Source organism: Bufo bufo, chromosome 4, assembly GCF_905171765.1.
Source record: "Bufo bufo chromosome 4, aBufBuf1.1, whole genome shotgun sequence".
Lineage (NCBI taxonomy): Eukaryota > Metazoa > Chordata > Amphibia > Anura > Bufonidae > Bufo > Bufo bufo.
Window position 1 is genome coordinate 249,993,754 of NC_053392.1, and position 16,104 is coordinate 250,009,857.

Genomic DNA, 16,104 nt, shown 5'->3' on the forward strand with positions numbered 1-16,104 from the left:
CAGCGCTCATTGCTGCTGTGTTCTTCTTACTGTGCAGCAGCAACTAAGTATAATTATAGCTCCTGACGTCTCACTTCAATGGGACAGCTCCTTCCTATTCACCTGAGGATAAATCATTAGTATAGCAAAGACAAACAACACCTTAAGAAACTTTATTTCACTAGTTTGGATCAACTTCAGACAAAGACACCTTCAAAGTAACCTGAAAGTGAGACATGAGAATTGCAACACCCTACAAAGCTTACACTTCATTCAATGAAACATGCAAGCTAGTTCTCATTCTAGAAGGGCAGAAGAATCAGAATGTTTGAAGAGAGACTTATCTTACTTGGTTGACTTGCCTTTTGGGGTACTCTACAAAAAAAATAAGCAGGAGTATTGTATGCCACGCAACACTACTCTTGGTATCTAGGAAGGAAGAAGATTAGCATTCTTTTCTGTTTTGGAAAAAAAGCTAATTTGAATATAAATCAGAAAGACAAAAAAAAAAAAAAAGGTATGAAAATTAGCTTGCCTGACAAAAAAAGAAAATAGGGGATATCCTATATAATGCCAGAAGAATTGAGATATGCGATTTGCAATATACTCTTTCTAGAAACCAAGAGTAATGTCGCCAGGCATACAATACTGTCATGCATATTGATTGGTCTCCCTAATGATAAAGAGAACCCAACAAGTTAAGTCAACCAAGTAAGACAAGTCTCTCGAGACATTCAAGCTAAAATTATACCTATTTGCTCCTGCACAGCAAGAAGAACAGCCTCACATCTGCAAGTTGTACTTTAAGAACAAGCCCTTTAAGGGGAGCTCTATGACAACTATGGTTTGAGTAGCAAAACCTAAAGAAACATGTAAGGCCAGGTTTGCACAATGCTGGCTGCATACACCAGGCCCTACAACATGCTGCTGCTGGCCCTTAACCTTATAGTTATCCAGGCCTGTCTCAAAATAGTGCACTAACCAGCTTCTCACTGGGACCACCCACAGACATGTTTTGGGGTGTATAGAGCCACATTCTAAAAGGGTTGTCTCTCAGGGTTGCTTCAGGCAAAATGAGCAATAAAGCAATGGAGTCCCACATAATTTCAGCTGACAAAACAGGGCCAAGCAACAAGCCCTCCTCCCCCAATTATCTTGTCACTGAGGATGAAAAGCAATGCAACCCCCTTCATTCTCAGGATCCGTTGAGGGCACCAGAAGTCCCACTCCAACCAATGCTTACAAGACACAATGACAAATGGTTACATGACACAAGGGAATCTGGTCTCCACTGCAGCGATGTCAAACCAGATGTTGACATAGAGGAGCATAGCAAGCCTGAAGCAGAAAGAGCAGGGAGCCAGTGCCGGGAAGAAATCTTTCCTTTACAATTTCGGCCACCACCATCATTCTTGCCCTTTAAGGCTACACTGAGACATTTTGTAGTTCTATCGGTGCAGTAACAAACGCAGACTGAGCAGGGAATGATCGGGAAGGAAGTGCTTCTTTCCAATCATTGCCTGCTGATCACAGGAGGTGAGAGCTGCATTTACATGCAGCATTCACCTCCACTGTATGGGGATGAGCAATCGCTACTGCAGTTGCTCATCCCCATATAGATTCAGTGGATCTCAGTTTACACAGCATGATCTGCTGGCCAGTAATGGTGACTTATATTGCATTCGGAGACCTTTCACTTTTTTCACATTTTGTTATGCTAAAATAAAAATATTCAAGTTTTTCCCCATCAATCTGCACTCAATACTCCATAATGCCAAAGTAAAAACAGAATGTTAGATATCTTTGCTAAATTATTGAAAATGAAAACCTAAAATCTTTCATTGACATAAGCATTCAGACCTTTGACTCAGGACTTAGGCCTCATGCACATGGCTGTTGCTCGGCCGTTCCGTGCATTAGGGATGACAATTTGCGGTCCCCAATGCACGGGCAACATCCGCTCGCACTGCAAAAAAAGTGAATGGGTCCGTGATGTGGTGTGCACATGGCCGGCTGTTTGGGGGCGCAATACAGGCACAGCCTGGCAACGGCAAGGTGCACAAGGCCTTAGTTGAAGCATCTTTGGCAGTGATTACAGTCTCCAGTCTTCTTGGGTATAATGCCACAAGGTTTGCACACCTGGATTTGTGAATTTTCTGCCATTCTTCTTTGCATATCCTCTAAAGCTCTGTCAGGTTGGATGGAGACCGTTGATGGACAGCCATTTTCAGGTGTCTCCAGAGATGTTCAATTGGGTTTTGGCTGGGCGACTCAAGGATGTTCATAGAGTTGTCTCTAAGCCACCCCTGTGCTGTCTTGGCTGTGTGCCAAGTATCACTGTCTTGTTGGAAGGTGAACCTTCAGCCCAGTTTGAGGTCCAGAGCACTCTGGACCAAGTTTTCATTAAGGATATCTTTGTACTTTGCCGCTAAAAAAAAAAAAAAACACCCCCAAAGTATGATGCTGGTACTAGCAAGCTTCACTGTGGGGATGGTAATGGGCAGGTGATGAGCAGTGCCTGTTTTCCATCAAAAACATGATGCTTAGAATTGAGGCCAAAAAGTTCAATCTTGGTTTCACCAGACATGAGAAACTTGTTAGGTACTTTTTTTTTGCATGTGTCTTTTACAGAGAAGAGGCTTCTTTCTTGCCACTCTGCCATAAAGCCCAGATTGGTGGAGTTCTGTAGTTATGGTTGACCTTGTGGAGGTTTCTCTCATCTTCACACAGGATCTTTGGAGCTCAGCCAGAACAAACTTCTGATGATGTCTCTTTCCAAAGCCCTCCCCCCCCCCCATTACTTAATTTGGTGGGACAGCCAGCTCTAGGAAGAGTCCTGGTTGTTCAAAACCTTCTTCCATTTAAGAATTATGGAGGCCACTGTGCTCTTGGGAACTTTCAGAGCAGCAGATTTGTTGTACCCTTCTCCAGATCTGAGGTCTCTGAGCTCGACAGGCAGTTCTTTCCTCCTCGTGGTTTGGTTTTTCCTCTGATATGCATAGTTAGCTGTGAGACCTTATATAGATAGGGCTGTGTCTTTCCAAATCACGTCCAATCAACTGAATTTATCACAGGTGGACTTTAATGAAGATGTAGAAACATCTCAAAGATGATTAAGATAAATGGGAGGCCCCAAGAACTAAATTCAAGTGTCAAAGTAAAGGGTCGGAATACGTATGTCCATGCAAAATTAAAGTTTTTCTTTTTTTAATAAATTCTATTTTCACTTTCTCATTAAGGGGGCTTGAGTGGAGGATGATGGATGGAAAACTTTTTTTCCCGCTCATTTTAGCACAAGGCTGTAACAATGTAAATTTACATTTACATGGACCAATTATCAGGAACAAGTGTTAGTCCTGTGTAAAGAGACCTTATCAAGTGGCTGAAGTCCACAAGAATGCCAACAACTCAACCAGTACTGTTACAAAAAGCCTTAGGGTACTTTCACACTAGCGTTATTCTTTTCCGGCACTGAGTTCCGTCCTACGGGCTCAATACCAGAAAAGAACTGATCAGTTTTATCCTAATACACTCTGAATGGAGAGCAATCCGTTCAGGATGCATCAGGATGTCTTCAGTTCAGTCTTTTTGCCTTTTCAGGACGGAAATAATACCGCAGCATGCTACGGTTTTATCTCCGTCCAAAATTCCGGAACACTTGCCGGAATGCCGGATCCAGCATTTTTCCCATTGACATGCATTAATGCTGGATCCAGCCCCGAGTGTTCCGGCAAAACGGATCAGGCATGTGAAAATAAATGCCGGATCTGTTTTTTCCCAGATGACACCGAAGAGACAGATGCGGCATTTCAATGCATTTGTCATACAGATCAGGATCCTGATCGGTCTGACAAATGCCATCAGTTTGCATACATTTTGACGGATCCGGCAGGCAGTTCCGGCGACAGAACTGCCTGCTGGAATCCTCTGCCCCAAGTGTGAAAGTACCCCTAGGCCAGACACAGACAAATGAGCTCAATGTGATAAACTTGCATCATGTCAGTGCCGTTCTGGCGTCAGCTCCTCTTACAGGATCGCATGGCATTATAGTTATTTATAAAGCTGTGTGACCCGGAGAGCCCTGTATTCTATTGTTACACTGACAGCATTATGTCAGTGTAATTCAGTAGATTCCAGGACTCTCAGGGCCACACATTATAAATCATTATTGGGGCTTGTTCACACGACCGTGCTGTGTTTTGCGGTCCGCAAACTGCTGATCCGCAAAACACGGACTGCTGATCCGCAAAACACGGACTGCTGATCCGCAAAACACGGACTGCTGATCCGCAAAACACGGATGCCGCCCGTGTGCCCTTCTGCAATTTGCGGAACGGACAGCCCTTTAGGCTACATGCATACGACCGTTGTTTTGGTCCGCATCCGAGCCGCAGATTTTGCAGCTTGGATGCGGACCTATTCACTTCAATGGAGCCGCAAAAAATGCAGACAGCACTCAGTGAGCTTTCCGCATCCGTTGCTCCATTCCGTGGTCCGCAAAAAAAATATATAGGCAGTTATATCAATGGCTGTCCGTGCCGTTCCGCAAATTGCGGTGTGCACACTGATGCCATCCGTGTTTTGTGGATCCGCAATTTGCGGACCGCAAAACACACAACTGTCATGTGCATGTAGCCTTATAAAAAAGCCTATTCTTGTCCGCAAGACGGACAAGAATAGGACATGACTTATAATTTTTGCGGGGCCACGGAACTGAGCAACGGATGAGGACAGCACACGGAATGCTGACCACATCTTTTGCGGCCCAATTGAAGTGAATGGGTCCACATCCAAGCCGCATTTTTTTAACCAAACCACAGTTGTGTGAATGATCCCTAACACTGTGCGATCCTGTCAGAGGTGTGGAGGCCAGAACAGGACCTCCCACTGACACACTGCAAGTTTCTCGCATTGAACTTGCTCGTGTGTGTCTGGCCTAATAGTTAAACTCAATCAGTAGTGCTACAAAGAGTCTTAGGCCCCTTTCACACGGGCGTTGCGGGAAAATGTGCGGGTGCGTTACGGGAACACCCGCGATTTTTCCGCACGAGTGCAAAACATTGTAATGAGTTTTGCACTCGCGTGAGAAAAATTGCGCATGTTTGGTACCCAAACCCGAACTTCTTCACAGAAGTTCGGGCTTGGGATCGGTGTTCTGTAAATAGTAATATTTTCCCTTATAACATGGTTATAAGAGAAAATAATAGCATTCTGAATACAGAATGCATAGTAAAACATCGCTGGAGGGGTTAAATTTTTTTTTAACTCACCTTAGTCCACTTGTTCGCGGCCCGGCATCTCCTTCTGGCTTCATCTGATCTCTGTGCAGCAACAGGACCTGTGGTGACGTCATTCCGGTCATCACATGGTACGTCACATGATCTTTTACCATGGTGATTCACCATGGTAAAAGATCATGTGACGTACCATGTGATGACCGGAGTGACGTCATCAAAGGTCCTTGACCTATAATTAATGCTCACCACAGGTCCTATTCAGTAAAGGGGACAGAAGGAGATGCCGGCATCGCGAACAAGTTGACTAAGGTGAGTTTTTAAATAATTTTTTATTTATTTTTAACCCCTACAGCACTGTTTTATTATGCATTCTCTATTCAGAATGCTATTATTTTCCATGCAACCATGCGTGAAAATCGCACCGCATCCGCACTTGCTTGCGGATGCTTGCGATTTTCACGCAACCCCATTCATTTCTATGGGGCTTGCGTTACGTGAAAAACGCACAAAGAGGAGCATGCTGCGATTTTCACGCAACGCACAAGTGATGCGTGAAAATCACCGCTCATGTGAACAGCCCCATAGAAATTAATGGGTCAGGATTCAGTGCGGATGCTGTGAGTTCACCTCCCGCAACGCATCCGCGCGGAAAACTCGCTCGTGTGAAAGGGGCCTTAGGGTAGTTCCAGCATTGGTGTATATTCCGACTGGGTCTTACTGTTAATTGTGCACAACCGAGGTTTGGCTAACCCAAACATAGGGATCTAGGATGCTGGTTCAGTTTGAGTCAGTTATAGTCAAGCGGTGACACACATCATGAAATACAGACTCCAAACACGGACGTGTAAATCCAACACAATGTATTTTTGTCCACATCTGATCTGCATTGTTTGTGGGTCCGATACGGACCCATTCATTTCAATGGGGTAGCAAAAGATGCAGATTGCACATCATGTGCAACATGGCATCCATGTAGTGTCTGTGGTTTTCATGGATCCATAGACTATAATGTGTGTGCATAAGGGATCCGTACTCACCCGCAAAAATAGGACATGTCTCCGTGGTGTCACCAAGGACCCACAGTCCGTGGAAAACACACATTACAGTCACTGGGTAGGTGTGCTGTCTTTGGAGACCATGTCCGCAATTGACCGACGTGTGAAATGTGGGTACGGTCACATGAGGTAAGTTATCTGGCGATTTTCCACCCCAGATCTACACAGATATCTGTAACATAAACCGACATTCACAATCCGCACATTACATGTGCATTCCTGTCTGATAACACCCTGACTTATTACAGCCTGGTGAATCTAATAAAAAGCCTAGTTATTACTGACAGCTTCCAGGGTCCATTCATACATAGAAGTATTTTCCATTAATACCAATGCAAACAAAATGAAACAATATTCTTAGCATTCAATAAAATCACAGGTAGATACAATCAGTGCACTACATATACCAGCACAGCCATCGTGCAGCAATATGCGCTCACCGCTATGTGAAGCAATCGCACGGCTCCGGTGACTGTGTGTGAACTGTGCTCCAGGACTCACGGCAGTTGTTACCTACCGTTGTATGGGCTCCCCGGAGGTTTAGGGCACTGCAGCCACACCGGGCCTAGTAGACGGTTACAACGTAACCAAGGTAACACTTATCTTCCGGACACTTTATTGCAGCAAACAAACAGGACTGTAACATAACACATGTCTATGACTGGCCAATCAGGTGCTCGGACAGAAAGCCAACCACAGCGCTGCCCTACGTGCAGGAGGTGTGGTATGCGGTCCATATAAGTCACACCAGACCCAGCACTATGTTCTCAGAGCTATACACGTAGTGGGAAGCATGCGAAATTGCTGTGCGGTACAAGAACAATAAAGTTTTGTTAATACAGAAAAGCCAAGCAGTTGTTATGGAGACAATCAGTAGTGTGTGTGATGCTCACGTGATAGCGCGGACGGAAACTGTCTGGGGTCAAATTTGTGAGACAATATCCACTTTGCTGTTTAGAATATTGTTGTCCAGTTCTTCCCCGTGGCCTCACTCCACACGTGCACCTACAGCTTCTTTCACTTGTTTCTGTGGCCCTGATGTCCGATTTGTAGCTTGCTGTCATTGATTGATCAGCCACTTACCTAAATAGAGGTAGATAGATAACTATGGTACCCAACCCAAGGCTAGCCCCCTTATTCTTGGGGATTTAGAGGGGTTGTCACACTTCTGTAAGTGGCATTTATTATGTAGAGAAAGTTAATACAAGGCACTTACTAATATATTGTGATTGTCCATATTGCTTCCTTTGCTGGCTGGATTCATTTTTTCATCACATTATACACTGCTAGTTTCCATGGTTTCCATCACTTCAATGGGGCCGCGAAAGATGCGTACAGCACTCCGTATGCCGTCCGCATCCGTTACTCCGTTCCGTGGTCCACCCAAAAAATATAACCTGTCCTATTCTTGTCCATTTTGCGGACAAGAATAGGCAGTTATATTAATGGCTGTCCACGCTGTTCCGCAAATTGCGGAACGCACACGGATGCCATCCGTGTTTTGCGGACCGCAAAACACACAACGGTCGTGGGCATGAGGCCTAACACACATTGTACAACGAAATGTGCAATTTGCGGTCCATAATGTACAGGCAACATCCGATGGATGCAGACCCATTCAACTTGAAAAAAAAAAAAAAAAAACACTCTGTGGTGCTTCCGTGGGGTTCCGTGCCTCTGTTCCGCACCAAACCTTCTGGATTGCGGACCCATTCAAATGGGTCCGGATCCGTGATGCGGTGCACAAACGGCTGGGGCGCATGTATTGCGGATGCGCTGTTTGCAGGCCGCAATAGGATCGATGAAATGCTGACACGCACAAACATCTCCCACTCTTTTGTTGTCCACCATTCAGAAACAGGTGACATCTTCATTACCATCCCTGTCTCCGCCCAGACCATTTCCAGGACCTTACCAGAAGGAAATTTGGTGTCATGGCACCCATTGCATGTCTTGCTATTGACAACTAGCCACAGTCGCCTTTATTTGCAGTGGTGTCACAGAGGTTCTGCTTGGGATCCGATGACTGTCGTGTTCAAGTATAGTAACTAGGGATGAGCGAATCGACTTCGCTTGAAACATCCGAAGTCGATTCGCATAATACTTAGTTTGAATACTGTATGGAGCGAGTGCTCCGTACAGTATTAGAATGCATTGGTTCCTATGAGCCGAAGTTATTACTGCGCAAAGTCTTGCGAGACTTCGCATAATAACTTTAAAAAAATCAATTTCTACTGTAAAAAAAAACATTTCCCGAACTCGGGTTCGGTTCCAATGTACCATGGTTTTTTACAGTACAAATAAATTTTTGAAGTTATTAGGCAAAGTCTCGCGAGACTTCGCAAAGTAATAACTTCGGCTCATAGGAGCCAATACATTCTAATACTGTACGGAGCGCTTGCTCAGTACAGTATTCAAACAAAGTATTATGCAAATCGAATTCGATTGTTTCAAGCGAAGTCGATTCGCTCATCCCTAATGGAGACCTCGTGGTTTGAGCGCTTTAATCTTGCCTTTGCTGTGGAGTGACACACTGCCCCAACTGCTGGTGTGATGATCTGGGAAGCCATCATATACGACAGGCGGTCACCCCTAGTAGTGATATGAAGAAAGCGATATGTGCATGACATCCTGAGGCCACGTGTTGCTTCTCATGCAGGGCCGGCGATTGCCCCCGGGTCCCCGAGTCCTTAGGGGCCCCCAAGCCCACCACCCGACACCGGCTGGTCCCGAGCCTTTTCTTTTGTGAGGCCTCGCGCTGGTGGGGGCCTCGCTCTGGCTCCGGGAAGGGGGCCCGCGGCGGCAGGTCACAGGGAGATGAACGCTTCCATTGTGGAAGCCCGCATCTCCATAGTCATCTGTATCGCCGTCCTCAGGATAGCGATACAAATGGCTGTGCTGTGAGGCAGGGGAGGGAGAGGCGTCTCCATTCCCTGTTCCACAAGCACAAGGCCCGCAGCCTATCAGAGGCCGGTGCAGGCGGCGCAATGACATCATCGCGCCGCCTGAGCCGTACAGCACGGGACACAGGCCGGAAGAGGCCTGCATTGCATCGCTGTGTGATTGAGGTAAGTATAAGTGTTTTTTAAAATACCAGGCTTTTACTGCCACATGGGAGGGGGGGGTTGGCACTTGATACTGGCACATGGGAGGGGGTTTGGCTCTTGATACTGGCACATAGGGGTGGGGGGGGGGGTTTGGCACTTGATACTGGCACATGGGGGGAGCGGGAGGCACTTGTTACTGGCACATGGGGGCATGGAAGGGCACTTGTTACTGGCACATGGGGGGCATGGAGAGGCACTTGTTACTGGCACATGGGGGCATGGAGAGGCACTTGTTACTGGCACATGGGGGGGTTTGGCACTTGTTACTGGCACATGGGGGGGACATGAAGAGGCACTTGTTACTGGCACATGGGGTGGCATGGAGAGGCACTTGCTACTGGTACATGGGGGGGCATGGAGAGGCACTTGTTACTGGTACATGGGGGGGCATGGAGAGGCACCTGTTACACGCACATGGGTGGGGGAGAGGCACTTATTACTGGCACATTATTATGGGGCACTATGGGGGCTTCTACTGAGGCCACAAAGAAGGGGTATTTTATATGGGGGGCTCTGTGTGGTACTAGTATTATCAGGGGTATTATCTGTTTCTGCAGTACAGTATTGGGGAGCACAGCGGCACAGTATTGGGGGTAGTAGGATGATTTGTCCAGAAGATGGAAGGATGATGGAAAAGTAGTAAACTAAGATTTTTTTGTTGTTGTCAAACTGCAGAGACGGAAAATGGCGACAAAATTGTGTTCTGGTCTGAAGGTCTGAAAGGAGAAGACGAGGACAGAGAACATCTACATCAAAGAGACGTCACTGGATGTAAGAGGTGTGGGGCGCTGTATTTCTGTAGTGATGGGGGGGGACATTAAAGTCATTTCCTGGTAATGTCTCCACCAGATTGCAACATTTGGCTTGCCTAGTGGCCAGATTTATCGCAAAGCCGCCCCTTGTCCCACTGCGTGCCCACAAACCTCAGCTGGAATACACTGATAGGACTTCTGAGATAGTGTTTTCAGAAGTCCTGTCAATGTATTACACTGGACATACAGCGAGGGAAAGGAGTTGGTGTTATCAGCGTAAAAATTAGTGATCTGTGAGATTTGGGGTTACCCAGCTTTCTTTAGACTAGGCGATTAAAGGGGTTGTCTAGTCCTTTTACACTCATCGGAAAAAAAAATAATGCACCAAGTATCTATTGAAACTTTATGATGTAATGATGATATCGTTATGTGATTCAGGGCTGGACTGGGACTGAAATTCAGTCCCGGCATTTAAAAAAAATTGCTGTGTGGCGAATATGAAATATGTTTGTGCGCCTCCGCTATCTCTTAGGGCACATGCACACGAACGTATTTTCTTTCCGTGTCCGTTGTTTTTTTTTAGCCGACCGTATGCGGAACCATTCATTTCAATGGGCCCGCAAAAAAAATGGAAGTTACTCCGTGTGCATTATGTTTCCGTATGTCCGTTCTGCAAAAAAACAGAACATGTCCTATTATTGTTCGCGTAACGCATAGGACTGTTCTTTTAGGGGACAGCTGTTCCGTTCCGCTAAATACGGAATGCACACGGACGTCATCCTTTTTTTTTTTTGTGGATCCGTGTTTTGCGGACCGCAAAATACACACGGTCATGTGCATGAGCCCTAACGGTAAGTAAAAGAGCTGATTGTTGAGGTTTCACCAACCAGACCCACAGCGCTAAAGGGGGTTCTCCAGGATTTTACCTATCACTAGGACTGGTCATCGATATCCGTTCTGCTGGGGTTCGACGAGCCGCCAATCAGCTGTTCCACTCTAACTCTGGTGCCGGAATTAAAAATTGGTGGAGGGTGCAGGGTATCAGATCCCAACTGATCTGATATTGATTGCCTATCCTAGCGATAGGTCATCACTTGTTAAATTCTGGAGAACCCCTTTAAGGTGATCACCTTGACAGTCTGTATTAGAAAAGGTTTTATTACAATCCCATGTTACAGGACCCGTTTCGGCCCGTCCAGCCTTCCTCAACTGCACATTCACAACTGATAGCATGTTGTATTTATAGGTCTAGTCACATGACACCACCAAATAATTCAAACAGGAAATGACATCATATCAATATATATATATATATATAAATGGTACCCTTGCGAATATTACAACGGAAAACATCTTCATATAAAACTTATTAAAAACACATCACTTCATAATCCCCGCTCGAGCGGGTACATTTACCACGGAGAGGAGGGGATCTGAAAAAGTTATTACTCAAAAGGGAGGCCTTCTGGATACACACCCTTGACACTTTACACCCTAAGGCTGGGTTCACACGGGCGTTGCGGGAACACTCGCGATTTTTCCGCGCGAGTGCAATGCGTTTTGCACTCGCGTGAGAAAAATCGCGCATGTTTGGTACCCAAACCCAAACTTCTTCACAGAAGTTCGGGCTTGGGATCGGTGTTCTGTAGATTTAATTATTTTCCCTTATAACATGGTTATAAGGGAAAATAATAGCATTCTGAATACAAAATGCATAGTAAACTAGCGCTGGAGGGGTTAAAAAGAAATAAAAAATAATTTAACTCACCTTAATCCACTTGATCGCGGAGCCCGGCATCTCTTCTGTCTTCATCTTAGCTGTGCAGCAACAGGACCTGTGGTGACGTCACTCCGGTCATCACCTGATCTTTTACCATGGTAATGGATCATGTGATGACCGGAGTGATGTCATCAAAGGTCCTATGCCTCACAGCACAGATGAAGGAGATGCCGGGCTGCGCGAACAAGTGGACTAAGGGGAGTTAAATTTTTTTTATATATTTTTTTAACCCCTCCAGCGCTAGTTTACTATGCATTCTGTATTCAGAATGCTATTATTTTCCCTTATAATCATGTTATAAGGGGAAATAATAATGATCGGGTCTCCATCCCGATCGTCTCCTAGCAACCGTGCGTGAAAATCGCACTGCATCCACACTTGCTTGCGGATGCTTGCGATTTTCACGCAACCCCATTCACTTCTATGGGGCCTGCGTTGGGTGAAAAACGCTGAATATAGAGCATGCTGCAATTTTTCACGCAACGCACAAGTGCTGCGTGAAAATCACCGCTCATGTGAACAGCCCCATAGAAATGAATGGGTCGGTATTCAGTGCGGGTGCAATGCGTTCACCTCCCGCATTGCACCCGTGCGGAATACTCGCCCGTGTGAACACAGCCTAAGGGTCTCAATAGGGATTATGAAGAGGTGTTTTTAATAATAAGTTTTATATGTTTTCTTGCAGACTACTACAACGCGATAATGAGTGGAAGAGGTTTTCCGTTGTAATATTCGCAAGGGTACCATTTTTATATTTTTTGATATGATGTCATTTCCTGTTTGAATTGATTGGTGGTGTCATGTGACTAGACCTATAAATACAACATGCTATCAGTTGTGAATGTGCAGTTGAGGAAGGCTGGACGGGCCGAAAAGCGTCCTGTAACATGGGATTATAATAAAGCATTCAGAAATTAACACGCCTGCTGGGATTTGTTTGACTTGGGAACCATATCTGAGGATTTGCTACAGTACATGTAATAGTCCAGCCTTATGATCCCAAATTGGTTCTCCAGAAGCCAGGTTTGTCTCCTCCGCTCAAGCCCAGCAGACCCCGTCTTCATGTGATGATATGAAATCCTCTTTTAATGAGGCTGTGCACTACTCCTGTGCATGCAGCGAGTCTGGCCAGCAGGGTCCTATTCAGCTTAGTATTTGCCTTTTAGGATTATTAGACATCAGTGATGGAAGCAGGACCTGGATTACAAGCATGTCAGGACCCCCAACGTGCGACACCCATTTCACATTCACATCCCATTCTATGCCTTTCTGCAGATTTGTGTAAGAGTATGTGAATAGTGTTAATTGTGCAACGTCTACAGGTTATTCCCTATCCACAGGGTTGCTGGGGGTCTGACCGCTGGGACTCCCATAGATAATAAGAACGGGGGTCCCATTCCCCCAATGTGATGGAGCAGCAGGGCATGTTTAGTTCCAATCATAATGGCTCAAGCCAAAACAGAATGGATCGGGTAATACCCCAGAACCCAGACTTCAGCAAGACCATTTTGGGAGGTTGCTGTTTTGTAAAACGATTAAAAATTATGGGGGAGATTTTTTATTTTATTTTTTTTTAACACTGGTGTAAAGGAAAACTGGCCTAGTTGCCCATCGCAACCAATCAGATTCCATCTTTCATTTTCCAATGGAGCTCTGAAAAATGAAAAGTTGAATCTGATTGGTTGCCATGGGAAACTAAGCCAGTTTTCCACATTATTCGTTTAGTAGCCTTTTAAGAAACCATACTTTTGAATCTTTTTCCAAGAGTCAGGGTCATGCACACGGCCGGCCGTTGCATTTTGCGGAATGGAACGTCCCGCCCTCTATAGAAAGGTCTTACCCCTTGTCCGTAAAACGGTCAAGAATTGGACATGTTCTATTTTTTTGCGGGTGCAGCGGAACGGACATATGGATGCTGTCTGCATCCTTTGCGACCCCATGATGATGTGAATGGGTCAGCATCCAATCTGCCAAAAAAATGCGGATCGGACGCAGACAAAAACAACGGTTGTGGGCATGGGCCCTCAAAGTGTAAAACTGTACAATTAGTCACCGTTCTTTACACATCACCATTTCAATGTGTTCGATCTCAATCGGGCTTATTCATTTTATTTGATCTTGAACTTCTTATCCATGGTGCTTCTGGTAACTCTCTCATACCCAGAACACAGGAAACGGCAATGTTCAAAATCTGTCCTCACACCACCGGCTCGTGGAACATACCAGAAAGCCATTACGTAAACAATTTTTCCCTCAGTATCTTGAACTAAATGAAGGATCTGTGTAAAACTCCTTAAGGGAACCTTCATTTTGAACTTTCCATGGGAAGCTATGCAGGTGAGCACAGTGCAGTATTTTATGAGAAGCACAATTTTTGTCAAAGTGACAAACTAAACAGATACTTCTGGCTGAAGCAAAGGTGGCTATGTAAGTATTCAGAGCAGCGAGTCTAGCCGCAGAGCTCGGACCGTATACAGCATCAATTACATCCAGCCTGGTTACGTCCGTCTCTATAACCCAGGCGTGCTCAACCGGCAGCCCTCCAGCTGTTGCAAAACTACAACTCCCAGCATGCCCCAGCAGCCTACAGCAGGGCATTGTGGGAGTTGTAGTTTTACAACAGCTGGAGGGCCGCAGGTTGAGTATGCCCGCTATAGCCGATCAAAAAGACGGAATCCCAGATTGGGTAGTAATTTGTCCCACCATGTGGCCTGTATGGTCCTGAGTCAGGAGACACTAGGGACATTATGAGGTAGTACAGAGACATCACTAATACAGTAGAGGCAGAAATAGCGACGGCATGGGAAGCAAAGCTTGTTATACAGGCTGAGGGAGATTTATCAAAGCTGGTGCAAAGGGAAACTGGCTTAGTTGCCCATAGCAGACAATCAGATGCCAACTTTAATTTTTCACAGCTCCTTTGGCAAATGAAATGATCGATCTGATTGGTTGCTATGGGAATCTAAGCCAGTTCTCCTTTACACCAGCTTTGATAAATCTCCCTCATTGGGCACTGAGTCCTGCTCATCTGGGCACGGTGTGGCACTCTTTATCCAGGCATGCTTCTTCTATGCAGTAAGCTATAAATGGAATTATTAATTATGTGTACGGAACATACTACACAGCACTGTGGCAGTATACTTGTGATTATATTCAGATAGAAATCTATTAAATATATAAACAGGTTCAAGCAAAGGTTCGCTAAAGGCCTTCCAGGGCCTCCTATACTGATGACCTGTCTTCGGAAAGGTCATTAATATCTTATTGACGGGGGACCGACTCCCGGCACCTCCACCGATTAGCTGTTTGAAGAGGCCGTGGCGCCCAGCCTCTTCACAGAATACCAAGCACAGCACCGTGCATTGTATAGTGGTTGTGCTTGGTATTGCATCTTAGGCTTACATGACTGATGAACACAAGGTCACTGATCTAGGAAGGGGCTCTGGTGCGCACTGCCTCTTTAAACAGCTGATCAGAAGGGGTTCCAGGAGTCAGAGCCTCATGATTATACAGGTGAAACTCGAAAAATTAGAATATTGTGCAAAGTTAATTTATTTCAGTAATGCAACTTAAAAGGAATTGCATTAATGCAGCTTAAAATTAGAATATTGTCAAAAGGTTCAATATTCTAGGCTCAAAGTGTCACACTCTAGTCAGGAAAATTAATCTATATACCCTGAGCAAAGGGGACCTCAAAATTGTGACTTTGGGATTTGATAAGCTGTAAGCCATAATCATCCAAATTATACCAAATAAAGGCTTGAAATATCTCGCTTTGCATGTAATGAGTCTCTCATATGTTAGTTTTACCTTTTAAGTTGCATTACTGAAATAAATGAACTTTGCACGATATTCTAATTTTTCGCGTTTCACCTGTTTATAGATGACCCATCCTGAGGATAGTCCATCAGTATAGAAGATTCGTAAAACCCCTTTAACCCTTGTGTTCAACACTGCACTTTATTACTGCTCATGAAATATACCCACAACATACACATTCCACCCACAACACATACAACCCATCTGACAGATCCTAAACTACACAGTTACTTGTAGTACTTCATTCTTTCAAGTCTCGCAGGTTCTTAGAAGAAAGCATTGCCTAGGTTTGTCCTATTCTTCTCTATCATAGCAGAACAAGACTATTATTTCCCCTTTGTCTGACTCTTTAAAATAAAATGGCACAAAACAAAG

The 16,104-nt window shown here is 45.1% G+C and overlaps 1 protein-coding gene across 3 annotated transcripts in view; it reads right to left on the bottom strand.

The window, feature by feature from the left end:
* ARMC9 (armadillo repeat containing 9) overlaps positions 1–6,885 on the bottom strand; it is a 154,196-nt gene extending 147,311 nt beyond the window's left edge. For 2 of the 3 annotated variants that reach the window (XM_040428453.1, XM_040428451.1), the window contains exon 1: positions 6,789–6,885. The gene's annotated coding sequence lies outside the window, so the exon portion shown is untranslated. Of the gene's footprint in view, positions 1–6,711 lie in introns of all 3 variants that reach the window. The other variant, XM_040428452.1, reaches the window with a different exon arrangement.
* Positions 6,886–16,104: the final 9,219 nt, after the last annotated feature.